The 18,258-nt window shown below is 40.4% G+C and overlaps 1 protein-coding gene across 2 annotated transcripts in view; it reads right to left on the bottom strand.

Moving 5' to 3' along the window:
* The window catches only part of KIAA1328 (KIAA1328 ortholog), a 180,868-nt gene that overhangs the window by 108,208 nt on the left and 54,402 nt on the right, over window positions 1-18,258 (bottom strand). The gene's annotated exons all lie outside the window — the stretch shown is intronic.

Genomic DNA, 18,258 nt, shown 5'->3' with positions numbered 1-18,258 from the left:
GCACTACAGGCCTTTTAGAGCCCAGCAATGATTTTTGGACAGTCATCTGGAGAAGCAGCAACTATGGTGTTTGCAAGGATATTAGCAAGCAACAGTGTCCTGTCTCGCTTGCAGCATTGAAATTCCAACAGGAGATAAATCTGCTCTTCACCTGTCATTGTGTAATTCCCTCCCTTGCTCATGTAGCATGGTAAACCATTTATGCTCCCTCTTCTCCCCCCTCACTTTTAATTTTGCATGCAGATGGGATAAGGGCTCGCTGTCCAAAGAGATTACTCTGAATAAATACTTTAATAACAAGTCACTGCAATTAAGGTAGGGAACAAAAACTTCTTCAATCTATGAAATGGTGTTGAGTTACAGATTTCCTTAACATTTTTATGATCTAATCATTGCTTCTGGGCAAATTCATGTTGCAATCATTTTTGCCAATCATGGCTGCATAAATAACTCACTGCTTTGTTATTCCCTGTTATGACCCTGCTTGGATTTTTTTTTCAGGCTTTTTTTTTTTTTTTTTTCCTCCTCCTTCTTTTGGGGGAAGGGGACACTTGCCAGGATTTTCTTGCTTGCTTTGCTTTGTTTTAAATGAAAGGCTACACAGAGAATAAGCAAAACCTTTTAGGAAGGAAGGAATGGTTGGGTTTTAAAGCCCAGTGTTAGATCAGTCAGGAGAGTTCCTAGCCCACATTTGCTCAGCATCTGGAAATAGAAGAGGATACAAACAATGGTCTAAACAAGCTAATTGCTTTCCAGAGTCAGCCTGCCTGAAGCTTGGGCTATTTTACATTTCAGTTCATTTCGTCAAAGAGCACCAAAAGGCTGAAGTGATTTGTGGTGGTCTCAGGAGTCTCTGCCAGCTATGATGTATATAAAAGGAATTTTTTATTCCGGTTGTAACCATAGGCAGTAATGTTTATAGTAGGTGAACATATTAGCCTGGACGCAGGGCATGAATTTTACTCTAGAAAAAGCCAGTTCATTTATACAGCCTAAGAGTTAAATGTCGGTATTTGAAGACAAATTATAGAGAAATTCATTTAAACCCATGTTATGTGGCAGAATATAAAAACAGACAGTCGTATCTTTATCAGTTTTTTACAGCCCTCTTAATTCACTTTGCTTCCAGCAGCCCCTTCCCCACCAAACAGATTTTACCCTCTTCTCCCTGCAGCGAGCGCACTGCTGGCACACCGACAAGCCAAGCTCCCCAATGGCCCTGGAGGACGCCAGTGATGGCTGTGCACTCCCTTGCACTCTTGCCACTATGTTACCACCAGCCCTGCTTGCAAGCCAGGTGAGACTGCCCTCACATGCATGGTATGTACCATCAAGGAGATGCCCAAATTATGTTTTACAGAAGGCAGAGCTCTTGCTGTGCACGTGATGCTGCCTCCTCTTACTTACAGCTGCCAAATTTACTTTACACAGCTTAAAAACATGACGTGAAAAATTAACATAAGGAAAGCATGCAAGCAAATCCTAATTGTCCAAGAGCCAGTTATGTGACTACAAGTGAGAAGAGCAGCAGTCAGCACGAGCACGAATGGCAGCAGAGATACTCCCTAGATTTTTCAAAGAGTCAGTCAGGAATGCAACTATGGCTAAAACTTCCCGTGTTGGCAGACTAAAATCTTGTTCATTCAGACAATGACTCTGCATAAAAACATGTTGTTAAGCCACCAGAGTCCAAAGCCTTGCTTTGCTCATTAAGTAAGTAAACATCAAGCTTCAAATAGGAAAAAAAGACCAAAAAAAAAAGCTGTTTTTTGTTGTTGTTGCTGTTGCAGGCACGTGCATAATAGCTCCAGCTATGGTAATTCTCTGTAATGTGCTGGTACATTTACTACAGAATACTTTCTTACAAAAAAGAAAAACAAAAAAAGCTTTAATAGCAGATCTTACTCTTTTTGCTAAAAGCAGCAGGATGATCTCTTTCTTTCTTCCTACAAATTAGCCAGGCAATAAACAAAAAAAAAAAAAAAAAAAAAAAAAAACCTGCCACAAAAATATTCAAGTCCTTCAGATACCATGGGGGCACACATGTACAATGGGAATGCAGTCTCTAGACAAATGCAGAGGTAATGATAAATATTTTCATAATCTGCTTCACAAAAGAAACAAAGAAACAGAAAATGTTATAAGGGTGAAAAAAAAACAATAGGACAACAAGTCATGCAGATTTGCATTCCACAGAAAACAGAGTGTGCCTAAATGCTCACATCAGATATTTCTTTAGGCTTTCAGAAGCACAAATATTGGATTTACAAGATGTTAGTTACCTGGGAGAAGTGGCACTTGGCATTTCACTAAATTGTAGTTTTATATCCAAGAAATATGCATTTGAACATATCCCAGCAATACGTTTCAAACAGTTTGTTAATAAAGTACTGAGGTTGTTTGTGGGAGGGGGGGAGGGAACAAAAAAATACTCTCTTTCATAAATGCAAAGGTTAAGATTTCAACAGACACATTTACACATCGCGTGGCAAGTACTATATATTTTATAGAATAAATTAGTTAATTTCACCACCAAACGTAAGTCACAGAATTAAGAGTTCATTTATGGCTCTTAAGAGATAAAAACCTCAGCGGAGGCAGAGCTGGCTTTGAGAAGAGGGACCGCCAGCACGCAGCGGTGGCATGCTTGCAGATTTCCAGGGAGAGAAACATTGGGCAGGGAACAAAGAGCTTCTTACGGGTGAGGCTTCAGGAGAATGCACAGCCAAACTAACGCTCAGCTGCTGCCAAAGGCACTCTTCAGCTCCCTCCAGGAGCCTCACTGCCTCCATCTGCACCAGCTGTGGAGCTCTCCCAAACCCATTGCTAATCCCCAGGGCTTAGTGAACCGCACGAGTGCATCCAAGGGTCAGTTACACACAAGCACAGCACGGAGGAAGCAGAGGAAACGTTCAGCTGGAAGAGGCAGCCACTTGTCTGGTGGAGTCCCTCCACCTCGCTAAGCAGTGGTCCTGCTCTTTCTCTGCTATGCCTTGGGCTTTTCTGTCTGCTAAGATCACAATAAACAAAACCACCTTATTCCCTGCTGAAAAAGTTCTCGTTGCTCACACTTCCCTTGCTCACAAGTTGACAGACAGCTGCACACCTTTGCTTCCCCAGAATTTAGAAGAAAACAAGAAGTGGGAGGAAAACGTCACTCAGTAGCATACACCGACCTCCTGCAGCACTCCCAGCACAGCTCCACTGCCTCTTTAACTATCGGTAAAGCCCAGCTTAGAAGCTGGAGTATTTTTCCCAGAAAGCTTTTGAGTTCTCCAGATCCACCTCTGTCTCCTTCTATCAGCACACTCTGCCTTCCAGCTGCTCGGACACTCACTGGCTTCTTCATCTGGAAGAGAGGTTTTGAAAAGTACCAACACCAGGTCACTCTCAAGGCTGAGCTGTTTGCTGAAGTCCTGCCTTTCTCAAATCAGTTTTTCTAAGAGAAAAAAAAAAAAAAATAGACAATCTTTTTCTTTAGAAAGATTTTTCAGCCTGTGTCATTTAAGAAGCACTTGGTTTTACCACCCTTTATTTTAAGGGAACAAAGACATTTAAGCAGATTCCAATCATGGGAACTTAAGGCAAGAAAAAAATGTTCTATGAAATATTATGAAAGAGGAGAACAGTACTAATAAAGAGATTTTTTGGCCATGAAATTAGCAGCAAAGGCCCTCTTGTACTGTCCCAAAACTCCTCCCATAGTGACTTACTCCTCAACTGTTTGTCACAAGCATTTTTGGGAAAGGCACAAACTCCAGCACTCACATTTTACACTTGGAGAAACTGTGGCACGGGGAGCCTTTGGGCATGTCTGCACACACAGGTGCAGCCCAGCAGCACCATGCTGCACACGCCAGCTCCAGCACAGAAGTCTTGTAGCTGTGGGGTAACTCACAGCTCAGGCTCAGCACGAACAGCATAGATCCATCTTGGAGCTGGTTAGCTCTGAGAGCAAGTTCATCCACAGCAACCCATGCAGACATGTCTTAAGAAACTTCCCAAGCATCAAACAAGAAAGATATCAAGGGACCACAGATTTCCATACTTCCTGACTGTAGCTCTTAGACCCTCCTTCCATTCTGACCCATGTCTTTAGGGGAAAACAACAGGTACATCTCCATTTTCAGCAACATGATCCTCCAGCCCCTATATTCTCAATAGCCCAAGAGACACTACAGAGATAAGCAAAGTTGAGTAAAGCACGTAAAGGAATGGGAAAATCAAACCAGGCACAAGTTTAAATTTAAATAAATCAGCAACAACTTCCACTTTGCAGTAGAGATACAAGGAACCTTCAGGGATACAATTTCAGCACATGATAAACAAAGATTTTTGACATCTGCAAGCACAATCCAGTAGCCACAAAACAGGGCTGTTTTTTTAAAACCTGCTTAAGGACATGCATCTAGAAAGCTGACTAGTTACCATATTAGCAGCTTCAGCAAAAGTCCAAACTTTCTTCACTGCCTCAGGTAGTTCCTTGAAGACAAAGTCTGTGGAAAAACTAGAGTGACAAGAAGAAGCTGCAAAGTATCGCTTACACAAGGCTGCTGAAAGGCCCCGAAAAGAAATCTATTCAGATAGCTGCAGGAAGACACGAGCTTGTCCACTTGCACTCCAGCTATAGAGTACAAGCCACAGGAAGCCACGCAGTCACAACAGCAGAGCATCTATCACATCATGCTTAGCTGAATTTAACTTGCTTTGATGTTGTAAGTTTGGTTGGAAAAATGGCACTATACTGTTTCCAGGACACCGCTGGACTATGCCCGACAACTTGAAAAAAGCAAGCTTCTATCTATAGGATAGTCACACCTCCACATCTATAATTTCAGCACCGTGCAGTGCTGAGGCATTGCAACAGTTACCCAATAGCCCGAAAATGCCTTACAAAATGCCTTAGACAAGTAAGACTCATTTAATTCAAGCACTCGATTCATTTAAATGCTTCGAATACAAGAGAATAGAGTTTGCAGAGCCTGCAGAACCCCAGTGGGCCACAACAGCCTCATGGCAAACTCCACTGTAAGTGTGCTCAGTCTGAAGTGAACCCACGTTTTTCCATGCATCATTCAAGCAGATATTTTTTCAGTATTTTGACATGCGGCAATGAGTTTTATTTTCTACCTTAATATTCTGTATATCAATGGGAGAGAGATACCATGCCTTTTGGGAAAGAAGCAATATGTATGTCATTCTGATTTCCACCTGCAGGCTCTCTCTTCTTCCTAACCAAAGAAAGGATTAAAATAATGCCGCTTCAACTACTTACATATGAAAAGTCACATGAATAAAAATAAACTGCTGACATTAATGAATTAACATCTAAAAGGAGCACTTTAAAATATAAACTAAGATATACTCTAAGCTCTTTCCTTTAGAATTAAACAATTACATACTTCATTGCAAGCTGACCCACATTTGATTTTAATATACCATTTGTGTTCAACGCGTATACAATCCTGCATTTTGACAACCTCATCTCAGAAACGGAACAACAGGATTGCATTTCAGGACCAAACCATCTGGGCACAGATGAAAGGCAACACCAACACATTTCTTCAGCCTTTAAAATTAAGAGAAATAAAATAAGTGCCTTGAACCTATGTGAATCATTGTTCTGTGAAAGGGTAAAGACTAGTAACTTCTATGAAGGTTTATTATCTAAACTCCGAAGATGCTGCAAAGACTGAAGGTAATAAAATGTTTTATGAACAACTTCACTTCACTCGTTCTTATATAACTGAGTTTATGTGGACTCTTTGGCACAGTGATGCTAAGAACCTGTAGGGAACTTTCTGCACAGCCACTTTTCAATGTATTAAAGAAATCATCTGGCGCAGGTCTGAGCCTTACGAGCCTGCAGTTCAAAACACAATTTCCTCCTGATTCAAAATCCTCAGGAAGCGCAGTTTTGAAAACACTTTGAAGAAGCAAGTCACATACAATAAGACAGAGTGATCTCCAGTCTGAAGACCAGCACTTACGGTTTAATTTCCACTTGAATATTTTAATGTTGTTATCCAGGCAGTAAATCAAGAATAAAAAGGGAAGATGCGCAGGGAGAAAGGTCACACGGTCCACAAAAGTTAAGAACTTCACTTTTGTTTGACGCATCAGCATTATGTTGGTGAATGCCACAGCTCTCGTATCAAGAAACTGCTTAATACATTTCCATTCTGTTTGAAGGGAAATTAAATTTACATTCTTTGGGAATATGGTATTGTAATTAGTTCATGACTTGATTACACTTTGAAGTGAGCCAAGACTGCACATGGTGCATACAAATCAGTTAAGTTATGGTTACCTACCTTAAGGAAAGCCAGGGAGTTCAGCACAAAGTTAAGGACAAAGCCAGGGCTGTCCTTCGGAGCTTTCAGGAAGCATATGGGCAAAAAAAATCCAGATCTATTCTCTGGACTTACTGACATCAGGTGGGAACAGAAATAAGAGAAAATACAGTTTCTTGTAAAGCTGAACGAGTTTTTGAAAAATCTGCTTCTTCCCATATCACCTGTAGGGCAAATGTTGAAGCCTGATCCTAAAAAAAGCAATTGGAAAAGTTCCTACCCTGCTTAAATTCAGCAGTATGTCTTATTTCTGGTGTATGCAATTTTAAAACAAATTCTTCTATTAATAGCCTGAGTTTTACACCATCTACCGAGATGCTCTGCTGCACTCAGATGATGCAATCCCAAAGTTCACTTCAAACATGCTGAAAAACACTGAGATTCACAATACACACAGGCTGCAGCTAAAACTGGCCAAAGAAAAAGATAACAAGTAGGACCTAGAGAGCAAGGAAAGAATTTAAGCCTAAAACTAATTCCCAGCATCACATATGGACTCAGAGAAATCTCTGTCATACTTCAAAAATGCAAAAGCAGTTTAGGGTACATGATTTGATCCCGTGCATAATAATCCTTTCCACAGGATATGCCAATCATAGTGGACAGCTTATCTGCCATGTTCTCTGGTTCAAAGGTGGGTAAGGACAAAAATATCACACACCATCATATGCCAGCAGATGTGCCTGGATCAATAAATGCAAATACCATCTCAGGGCTTGCACTTTCCATTTCAAGTGGAAAACACATCTTCGGTCTTATCTTCATTAATACAAACAAAAGGATACTTACAATCAAAGAAAGAGGAAAATAAAGGCTTGTTCTAAAGCCCAGCTGTGCTAACGACTTTTTCTAATGAAAAGGAAGGAAGAATAAAACACACACAAGGTAAGTTGGGCCGCTATTCACAGCAGTGAAAATGTGCTTTCATAGCAGTGAACATAAAGAATCTGATGGCAGAAAAACTAAGAACCTAATTGTACAAAATACAGACCCCACAGATCACTGTAACCAGGCACCGGCCCCGGCACGAGTCATAAAAAAAATGAGTGTGGCTTCAGAACTGCAATGGCAGGAGATTTTCCCCACTGGTAAGTTAGAGTTTGTTCTAACCCAGCTGCTCCTTTTAGGGGAGCTTTGCCAATGTCAATAGCAACTTTCTGAATTCAAAGATTTCTCTTGGCAATTGCTTAGATGGTACAGCTACCCAGCCTCTTCCACTAGAAACTGTTAAGGAACTTGTTACTTACACATTTGTGTATCAGCCAGTAAATATATGGCCCTTTTTTGTGGCGAAAAGGAGCCTGGAGATTCAGTCCTACACAGTTTCTGTGCAAAACAGCTCCAGCACCAGAGAACAACACCACGCATTTCATCATGTACTAAAGAAAATAATCTCAACCTGCACAGTTTCAGAATGCGAAGCCAAATAAGCAGGTATTGCACCTATCACTTCCCACACAAAAACAGTGCTATTTTTTCCCCTTTACATATTTAGAGCACAAAATTAAACAAATAAAACGAATACTGCATAATTTAGCTTTCATTTTCTATCAAATTGCTCATAATTGTAACCATAAAATGATAATATTCTACCATATGTGCATCTGCAAAGCCGACAAAAGCACTGGTCAGCCCCTAGCAGAGCAAAAATGAGCCTGTGGCTCCACCTAGCGACCGCCTCGGAGATTGCAGCCCGCCGAACGAAACTCATACAGAGCGCTTGTCAAATTTGGAGGTGAATTTTCTTACATAGAGGGATCTAACACTTCGCTTTGAAACACGAAAATCCGCCGTGCAATCCTCCTCAAATTGCAGTCCTCCATCCACACAGTCGCAGCTTTACATAAAATACCTATCACTGGAAAGACTTGCTGTTTCAGTGCCAGGCCTTTGTGAGAATTACAAATCTTCTCCTGTGGCCATTGCTACTGTTTACACAAAGCCGTTTGTCACGTCAATACTACTTGATATTAGGGCAGCCATGTTCTTTGCTCTAATTTGACAATGGAGCTCCTGGCAGCGGCCCGAGGAGAGATAAGGTGCTTTTAGCCCATGCACGAATTGAGGTATGTGAGAAAGGACTCTCAGCCTGTTATGTTTAACGCAGTAACAGGAGTTATTTAATGGGATAAACGTGAGCTCGAGTCAGATGCATGGAGAAAAGGGGATGAAAAGACACAAGAGAACTGAATGTAAAGCCTGAACTTACTGCGGCACAGCTCAAATAAAGAACGGCCAATCAAAAAGGTGTCTGTTTTCAGAGAATGAGGATGTAAGAACACAAAGCATCAACTCTTTTTATAAGGAAGCTAATCACGTTTGGTCTCAGTTCCTATCAGAATGGGGATCACCTGAGAACACACAGTGCTGTCTGTCTTGTTGCTCCTTTGCAGGAAACAATCCATCATCGTTCTTAATTTCATATACTTCATGTCTCTCACCGAACCTTTTCCCTGCAACTCTCAAATGGGGATAATGCTGATAGAGAAAAGCAGGCTCTGCTTTAGCAAAGTAGGCAGCTCCCACTATTTTCAAAACAAGAGATTCCTTGGTCAGGTCCCCTCTGGAAGGAAATCTGGCAATGATAGAGAACTGTTTTGTTTGTCGCTATCCCACATGCTTGCCTCTCAGTGTCTTACACAGTCTGCATCAAGCTTGGTGTCTTAGTTTCAGAACTGTTTTCCTCAGAGCGCCTGATACGATGCGGTGTTTTGGTTCTAGGAGAAAAACAACGCTGCTAACACACCAACGCTTACTCTTGCTGCTAAGCGGTGCTGCACAGAGCCAAGGCCACTCTCAGCAAAGGGCCCAAGGAGCTGAGGGGGAGCAGAATTAGGACAGCTGACTCCAACTGGCCCCAAGGGGTATTCCCTACCATACGACATCAAGCGGAAGGAGTTTTGAGAGGGACGGGCATTTACCTTGCTCTCTTCTGCTATTTGAGGGCAGGGCATTGGTCGGAGCGTGGTAAGGAATTGCACCATTTGTTACATACATTTATAATAGATATGTCATAAGTATTATCCTTTTCCTTTTCTCTTAGTAAATAGTTTAATCACAACCTATGATTTCTGTTTTGTTTTTCTCAGTTCTCTCCTCCATCCCTCTGGGAAGCAAGCAAAGGATTGTGTGGTGCTGAGCCACCTGCTGGGTTAAACCACAGCACTTGGATATTTCAACTTGCTTTTTCCCCCCTTCTAAGCCAGAACATACTCAGACAGGAGAGTATCTGACTACTGCAAATGGTACAAGTGGTGAGATTAAAATCTGCAGACAGTGATGGGCAGAAATACAAAAAACAAAAAGCCAGCAAGTCCAGAAACCAGTATGTCCTTATGGAACTGCCTTCAGTGTTGTAACCAGAACAGCAAGAATGTAAAAATCACAAATCAGATCATTCTGGATAATTTTTTTCTTTTGGAACTATTGCTATTTTGACAGTCTTTCTAACCTTGTTAGAACACAATCTGTTTGCAGTGCTGCTGATGAAAGAAATGCAAATGCTCCTTTTCCTAAAAGGCAGCTGAGGTCAAATCAAATCCCATACAAGCATTAACGGTAATTTTCAAGGAGGAGTCCCCAAACAAAACAAAACAAACAAAAAATAAAGGGAATCTCTCCTATTAAGAGTGTTGCAAAGATTTTCTTCTGCATAACAGGTGCTGTACACATCTCTATGTATAGAAGTGCTCCAGAAAGACATCAAAGGCTTCAAAAAGTTAGTTCCTTCTTGTAAAAACTGCCCTTAAACACAGCAAACTGGAAAACACTGCTTTCACTGAACTGAAGCCAGTGAAGAAAAGATTTAGTAACAGCCTCATTATAAGGTTCATTGTTGTAGGACTATTTAATATACAAGATTAACACATCTTATCTCCCACTTTCACTGAAACCTATTATACCCCTCATTAATACATGCACATTTCTACATCATTTACAGCACTAAGGTCTCAAATAATATTGTCTGAAACGGGGTGTGTTTTGCTGCTTTTCCTGCTGGTTGGCTATTTTTCCAGTAACACACTCCAAAATAATCCTCACAGCTCAAAGCAGAAGACATGACCAGGTAAACTAAGCAGGGCTGTAAAAACTGAAATAAATTAAAAGTAATTTGTTTTGCCTACAGTCTGGATTTCATTTCTTGGCTTAGGTTCTCTCATACCCAGACCAAAATGCAACGTATCTACACACAGTAAGACAGAAAACTTCCAGCTTCCCTATGTAATGGATAATGACATTCTTTCCTCATTACAATTCAAGATTTAGAAAGTGAACCACAGCTCCTCAGATTAACAGGCATTCATATTTCTTCCCATCTGGATCACTGGAATGGAGAAGGAAGCTACACCACGCAAACAATGCAACACTGTCCCAGATGAAACACACACAAACATTTGCACCTGCAAAATATGGCATGGCAGAGCAGCGCAATGTACCTTAACACCACAGACAGGAAGAACAGACTTTTTTACATTCTGACTCGACTAAAAGGATCAGCTTGGTCCTTACTCTCACACAGAAGGGAGACTTGTTTTGTGCAGGTAAGTACAAGGGCTCGTTAAGACACAAGCGCTCTGTTTCCACCCAAAGCACTGCAGGACAGAGTGTGTGTGGTTATCCAGAAACAGAACAAACGAGGTCAGATGTTAACAGACTTATGTACTCCTGCCCACCAGGTTCCAGACAAACAAAAGGAGGTGGTTTTCTACTGAGTTCCCCTGTACTGTGAAACTACTCACCACGGGGGGCTGTGAATGTTTATGTGGACACTCCTACACAAATTTCTAACAAAAAAATCCATTTGGTGCTATTAAATAGAGAGACATATTCTGACTCTGTTTCTGAATGGGAGGCTTATTCACACTGGGAGACAAAAAGATTTTCAAACCAAATGATTGATATTTATTCAAGAGGAATAAAACAAATGACCTGGAATGGTTCTACTGGGAAGCAAAGACAACTTCTAGGAGCCCCATGAACAGTGCCTGGGATTTTCTCCCATTCTTGGAGACTAAAATGCTTAATCTGGCTGACTAGTTTTGTGTTGGAAAAAAGGTTCTTTCCAGGAGAACCTATGTGTAGTGACCCACTCGCATTTGCTTCACTCTTTTTTGAAGCTTATATGCCTTCAGGTAAAAACAAGCTTCATGAAGCTCTACAAGTACAGTCTCCTGGGGAAAAAAAACCATAAACTTCTCATCCTTGTATCCTCACACTTACTACCATGGGATAATAGCTGGCATTCTGGAGGTGTTCCCAGTTTCTTATGCGGAGCATGCCAAGATACGCAGCTGGATGAGTTTCAGCCAAGGAAGTCCAACATACTGGTGGGGAAGGAAGAAAACCTCTTCTCCACTGGTAGGGCTTTTTTTCTTCCCCCATTCCTCCTAAAGGCAGATTAGTAAGTGTCAGCCTTTAGGACATCAGTGCTGGAAGCCCTTTGCTTCAGAAGAATGCCAAAAAATCAGAAGTGCTCATTGGAATTAAAAATAGCTGAAAAGAATTTGCACAAAGGCAGCTACTGGCAGCAAGAAAATGATACTTTCAGATACCCTTCTCTCAGTGGATTAATATTTGAGTAAGCAAATAGCTCTTTGGCAAATTCTTCTATTATTGGAATACAGACAGAATCACAGTCAGATGCTTCCATGCATACAGCCACACTCCATAAAAATAAAAACGGGAAATCTGTGATTCAGGGCATCTGCAGATAATGCAGGGCTCACCACAGATGCTTGGAAGAGCTCAGTCAAATCAGTTACTAAAAAGGCTTTCTTATAAAATATATTCCCAAGATTGTCATAAATTTCTGAGCCATCAAACCAAAGACATTAGAAGGAAATGGAAAAAAATGCTCAAGAAACATTAAAAGATTATATACATTAGGGGACTATAAATATCTAAGAAATTATGGGTATTTTCCAGACCAACAGGTCATCAAGATAACCTGCACACCAAGGCATATTGGAATGTCTGTTTCTCGTCAACAACTAGGAAAAGAAAATTAGTGTACACGACTGCCTTGCAAGGGCCCTAGACTCAGTCACTGGCTTTCAAGAAGGGCATTATGAATAAAATAAATCCTGAGAACCACTTACTTTTCTCACAGAAGTTCAAAATGCAAGACAAGAAAGTGTTCTGCATCAGTAAACTGGAATACAAGATCCTGCAGGTCTCAGGTGACATTTCTGCCATGTCCCAGGCACAAACAAAAGCTTTCAGCAAACAAAGTGTTCCCATTGATAAGCATTGGTGAGACCACAGAGGAATGACTGCTCCCAAAGAATTAACTTCGAAAGTGCAGAGTTAATTTGAATGCCAAGATTGCAGCAAAGCTGCTCTGTACCTTTCCTCAATTTCAATAGATCAAGGAAACACTCTTGCCTTTTACATCTCAAATGGAAATTTCGTCTGATGTTAACAGTTAGGAAGATCCATCACTGCAGTACTGAATAGCTTACAGATATCAATGGACAAGGCTGTTTGGCATCATCTTGCAATGTCAGTCTAAGAGAGGGAATAATTCATAAAGGGAAAACTCTGCAGCTGAGCTGCAGAAAAGTTATGAGACTTTGGTAACTTCGCTGAAGTCCATGAGTGCAGGTGAGAGAATTCATGTGCAACAGATCTGAAAGCACTTTCCACTACAGCTTCTAATGTTACTGTTTTGGGACAATATTCTGAACTCCTATGCTCTGCAATAGTAATGAACCATTGTGGTCAGACTCCAGAGTCTTATCCCTTCCTAAACCAAACATCTTCCATGTTTGTTTTTATCTGCTGGTTTGTTTGGGAGTTGTTTGAATAACTTACACAGTTTTCACCAGTGATTCACTTCATATATTCTCTCCTTGTCCTTCCAAGGACTGAGACAAGAGAGAACGGAAGCAAGTTATGGGCAAAAATTAAAGCATTAACTGTACCTTAACACGTCTGCCTCTGAAGTGAGAGGGAACAGACAGCACCAAAACATCTTCAGATCTGACAGGTTGCTCTGCTACCGATCTGCACTAGCAGGTGAGACATGTCACTCCGTGACAAGTATCAGAAATAAAGGAGCTTAATGAAACTGCAAGTGTTTTAAATGATTCCTCTCTATCATGAAACAAGAGACAACAAGCAGTTCTAACAAAACGTGGAGAATTTTCTCCCCAGAGCTGCAATGCTTTAGAATTAGCACTTTGTGTGTGCATGTTCTTTTAAAGTCTGCATTTATTAAGGAGCAAAACAACCATGCATCTTAAATGCCAAAGAAATACGGATCCATAAATAATGCCACATTCCTATTGGTACCTAATCTAAATATTTATGTAATAATTTACCAGCAAAAGATGTAAACTATTCCTTAAATGTTACATTGTATTAAAGGTTAACCACGTGATATGTTTTTACCATGAGGCTCTGAATTATGCTGAAGACAAATTTTTGTTTCCAGTGTAAGTTTTGGTGCTGAAATGGACAGTCAGAGACAGGGAGTCAGTCACTTCTCAAAGATGAGTGCTCAAGTTCCAGCTGGCTCAGTGTTGTTTCAGGCTGCCTAGCCATAGGCCGTGCAGCCTATGCATGCATACTGAATGAGAGAGCAAGGACCATCTTCTTCACGACTAGAAGCACTAGAAGCAGACCTGTTAGCGAGGTTTGGTTCCAACCAGAAGGCTAACAGTGCAGACCTTCACTTACACTTCAAACCTCCATTGACATAAGCAACAGCCAAAAAGGCTGTGTACGCATTCTTATTAAGAGAAACACGAAATGGGACAGCAGGACTGCACCACTAGAAATACATGCCCACAGATTTCTAACAAAAACTTAATCCTTCTCTTCCCAGTACTTTATGTGGGAATTCATGATCCTCTCCTCACACACTCCTATGAATTCCACTTCTCTTTCTTTCCACATCCTGCTACAGCCATCACCATATATTTATGTGGTCTTAACCATTGCTTTTGGTTCCTCCTTAAGCTCTCACCATCAGGCCTTCTATTCCTAAAACCTTTAATATTAGACAGCCTCCAACTTATCTTCTATTTTCTCCCTTACACAAGTCCTGCTTTAGAAATATTATTTCTGCTGACTTCTTTTCCAATTCTCTTGGTCTCTACATGATCTTCCATGCTTAATACTTTCTTTGTGTCATCACTTTCCTCAGATAGCAGACCTTTGAAGATCACTACAGGATCAGCCACAAGACTTTTATGGTGTTTGGCATTTTTCACTAACGGAGCCACTTCCATTTGCACTCCACTGAATAAAAACCATATTTGTGTTAACTGTTCTGCCTCTACTAATTTACTTCAATTTCCAAGATGAAAATGGAGGTGGGACAGAAAACACACTTAAGTGGCTTTCTAGGAGGAAAATATTTTCCACTGTTTGGAAAATAAGAACAAATTAAGCAGTATTGTCAACATTACCACCTCCTACACTGGAACCCTTGGGAGGAAAAAAGTTCCCCAGCACTACACACGAGGTACTCACAAATAAACATCTCAGTGCTTTTTGAATGTATTCAAGAATAAAAGCAGTGAGAATGGTTAGAAAACAGAGCCCATCTTATTTACGCTTCCTTTATGACCATTAATGCACAAACCCTTAGCTCATCAGCAGGAAAGCCCTGGTTTTTTTCTTCCCAGATATAGCTAATCAGAGTAACACGAGCAGATCTATTAGTGTTCCCAGCTTCAGCGAGACATGAAGTGCAGACTTATTGATGGAATCTGCATTTTTGGGTCTCATCTGTTCTACTTGAGTAAGTTTACAATTCTGAAGCAACATTTTCAGACACTGGTATTTTGAGCACCACTGCTCTTTGGGACTATTTTTCACCTCTGCCTCACCATGTCTAGCTCTACCTCTAGGGAAAAAAAAAAAGTAAGAAGCTAAACATTCATTCTTAAAATGCAGTAAAGCCTCTCATTTCAGCGATATACTGAAGTACTCAGAATGTATTACAGCTGATCAATGCAAAAAAGAGGTACAGAACACCACCAAAAATATAGTATGCACACCAGTATTTGTATGCACACCATCATTAAGCACGCTGTTGGAATTAAGTAGCTTTCAGAAGGGAGATTCATAGCAATTATCAGAGGTAAAAGCAATCCTCTCCAATACAGGTGTCTACTTCCTGTTCTAAGAACGACAGCAGGAAAACTGCCCTGTTACAAATAATTGTCCAGCATCAATCATTGAGCTTGTATTGGTTACTTTTAAGTGTACAAGCTGTAACAAACAAATACGTGGCTTTTTTTCAAGCAGATAACTGAATGCATTTAAAATATTTTGCCAATAAACAAATGCCTGCACCAGTATTTTGTTAGAAACCTTCCAATTCCATCTCATCTAAGTGCAACATAGAACTAGTCGTCTGTAGGAAACAGAGAGCATTAGCTTCTCATCTCAAAAAGCTCCATTAAAGCCCATTTGGGTGACTGTGGAGCTCTACTTCACTGTGTTTTTCCTTTCGATGCCTCTTAGAAGCTAGGCTCAACCTCAATATTGGTATCTGCTGAACACACTCTTATGCAAAGCCTGTGTGCAAAGCCTGTCCAAAGCAAGTGCATCCATCCGTTCTGTTGCAAAGGGCTGGGAGGAATCTGCACATAGGCACAGTTTCTTCCTGATGCCCGGTTTTATTTCTTGCCTTTTGCTTTTAAAAAATAGTAGAGGAGGTGGAAATGTCTATTCCATTTGTGAGATTTCACTGTGCTCCTTCTAGTATCTTAGAACATGGCAAATACTGTCTCTACACAATATCCCCAGTACTTACAATGCAAAATACTTTACGACACTTCTAGCTCTGGGAAAAGAGAAAATGAAGCATGAAATAAGAAATATACTAGCAGAACAATATTCATTGACACTGGTTAAGTCTGTATACTACAGCACAGAGAAAGCATTAGCATTTGGGGGTTTAGGCTATTTTTATTTTTTGTTCTAGCTATGTTTGCCCAGCTTTTCTGATGTCAGTGGTATATGAGTTCTTACAGTTTTTCATGCAACATGCAACCCAGAAGCTAAACTGATCAAAGCACGCCAAAATCCAATATACATATATGTCCTCATTCAAGTGACAACGTACTTACTTATGGCTATCTGCAAAAAAAAGATCACTTTTTTTGGAAGAGTCTGATCCCAAACACAGAGCTAGTAATAATCTTTTCTTTCCTTGCAAAAGCCAAGATAACAGATTCACAAACAATAAAGCCACAAATATAGAAAAGATCTCATAAAAGAACAACGCAACTGAACAAGGATTGAACTGAGCTGAAAAAGTTTAAAAAAAAATTATTCCTTCCCATAGCCAGTGCTGAAATTGAAAGAATATCTCACAAAAATCCCATATTCTTAAAGTCCGGTACATACAAGCAATATACAATTTAACTTGTACTAATTTGGCCAACCTTGTACTGATATTGGATAATATACTGTTGCAGTCTTCTTTTAATGAACAATAGCTATCTGAAACCCTCGCAGAAACATACACAGGCAATGAGAGAACTCTAAAAATGCTCACAGCTAACAAGTAAGAGTTGGGCAAAGTCAAATTAAAAGAAAATGCATTGCAGAGACGGAAAAAAGGCCTTATCTTCAGAACCCCAGTCCCATACAGGGAGCAACCTGAGTTGGCAGTTCACAGCAGCTGATCTGGCACTCAGCAGGGAAGGCACGGGGACTCTGCACCCAAGGAAATGTACAGGGGCAGGTAAACTAAGCGGGACCAGATTTCCTTACATCAGCTAATCAAGATTGCAACAGATCACACGTAAGTATCAGAGGCCACATATGGGATAAATTCAAATAAATGCAACTTCAAATTCACAAAACCACATTCAGTACCACAATGTTCTTGTCTCCAGTACAAAAGCCTTCAGGTTCCAGTGGTACTGCTGCATCCTTCTTTGTGATTGAAATAAGACCTTCCTCACTTTCTTTTCCCTATTTTCTTTTTTTCCTCCATATACTAGAGAAAACAACAGACCAGCACATCACTGAGTGGACTACAGTTACAAATCTGGCTAGAAGTTACTATAGGCAATCCACAAAGGCTTCAATCTTTTGTTACTGATTTGCTTAAATAGTAAATCAGACATGCTCTAATGAAATAGGCAGCTTGGAATACACAGCCCTGATTTACCAAGGACTTTCTCATCAGGTATTATTTAATGTATAAAAGGCGTAAAATAAGCAAAAACAAAGATAAAATGCTACAACATTCATTACCAACAGGTTTGGTACAATACTGACAGCACCATAGCTACAGCACTGGCAATTTACACTGTGAATGAATAATACAACCTTTAAAAATCACTCCACATTTTTGTTTTCTTTCACTGGCCTGGGGAAGAGTCCTTTACCCCCTTTCCACCTCCCTTCACATCTACCTGGACTTTCTTTCAAGGGACAAGTGGCCTTTTCACAACTTCTGACAGATTTTCAAAGATCACCACTCAGATCTTGGAGTATTTCCAAAGCGCTCAAGGAAGCACCCCAACTACCCTTTACATGCTAAGAAAATGTAATTAAATGCGCAAATTAGGGTGTCAGAAAATTATCTTTACAGCAATCTTACATATAAACTGCCACAAAGGGACAATAGTATTTTATTTCATTTCCTAAAGGTAGCAGAGATTGGATATTGCCAGGGGAGACAGCAAAACCAAAAGACAACTTTCAGCATCCAAAACAGATAATGCTACATAGGTACCATGTAGGTACGTTTTTCATTTTATTCCCAAAAGGCAATGAAACTTATTCATACAAAGCAGTACTGAGAGAAGATGCTTAAATGCATTGTTTGTACACGTTTGTTAGAAATGTCTTGGATTTCTCCCCACACTAATGAACACCTCCTAAACCACCCTGAAATAACCTCACGCCACAAACAACACACACCAGTCACCAC

The sequence above is a fragment of the Tympanuchus pallidicinctus genome, unplaced genomic scaffold (genome assembly GCF_026119805.1).
Source record: "Tympanuchus pallidicinctus isolate F22 unplaced genomic scaffold, pur_lepc_1.0 scaffold9, whole genome shotgun sequence".
NCBI lineage: Eukaryota > Metazoa > Chordata > Aves > Galliformes > Phasianidae > Tympanuchus > Tympanuchus pallidicinctus.
Note: the sequence above shows the minus strand (reverse complement) of the source record. Positions and strands in the feature narration are given on the sequence as shown.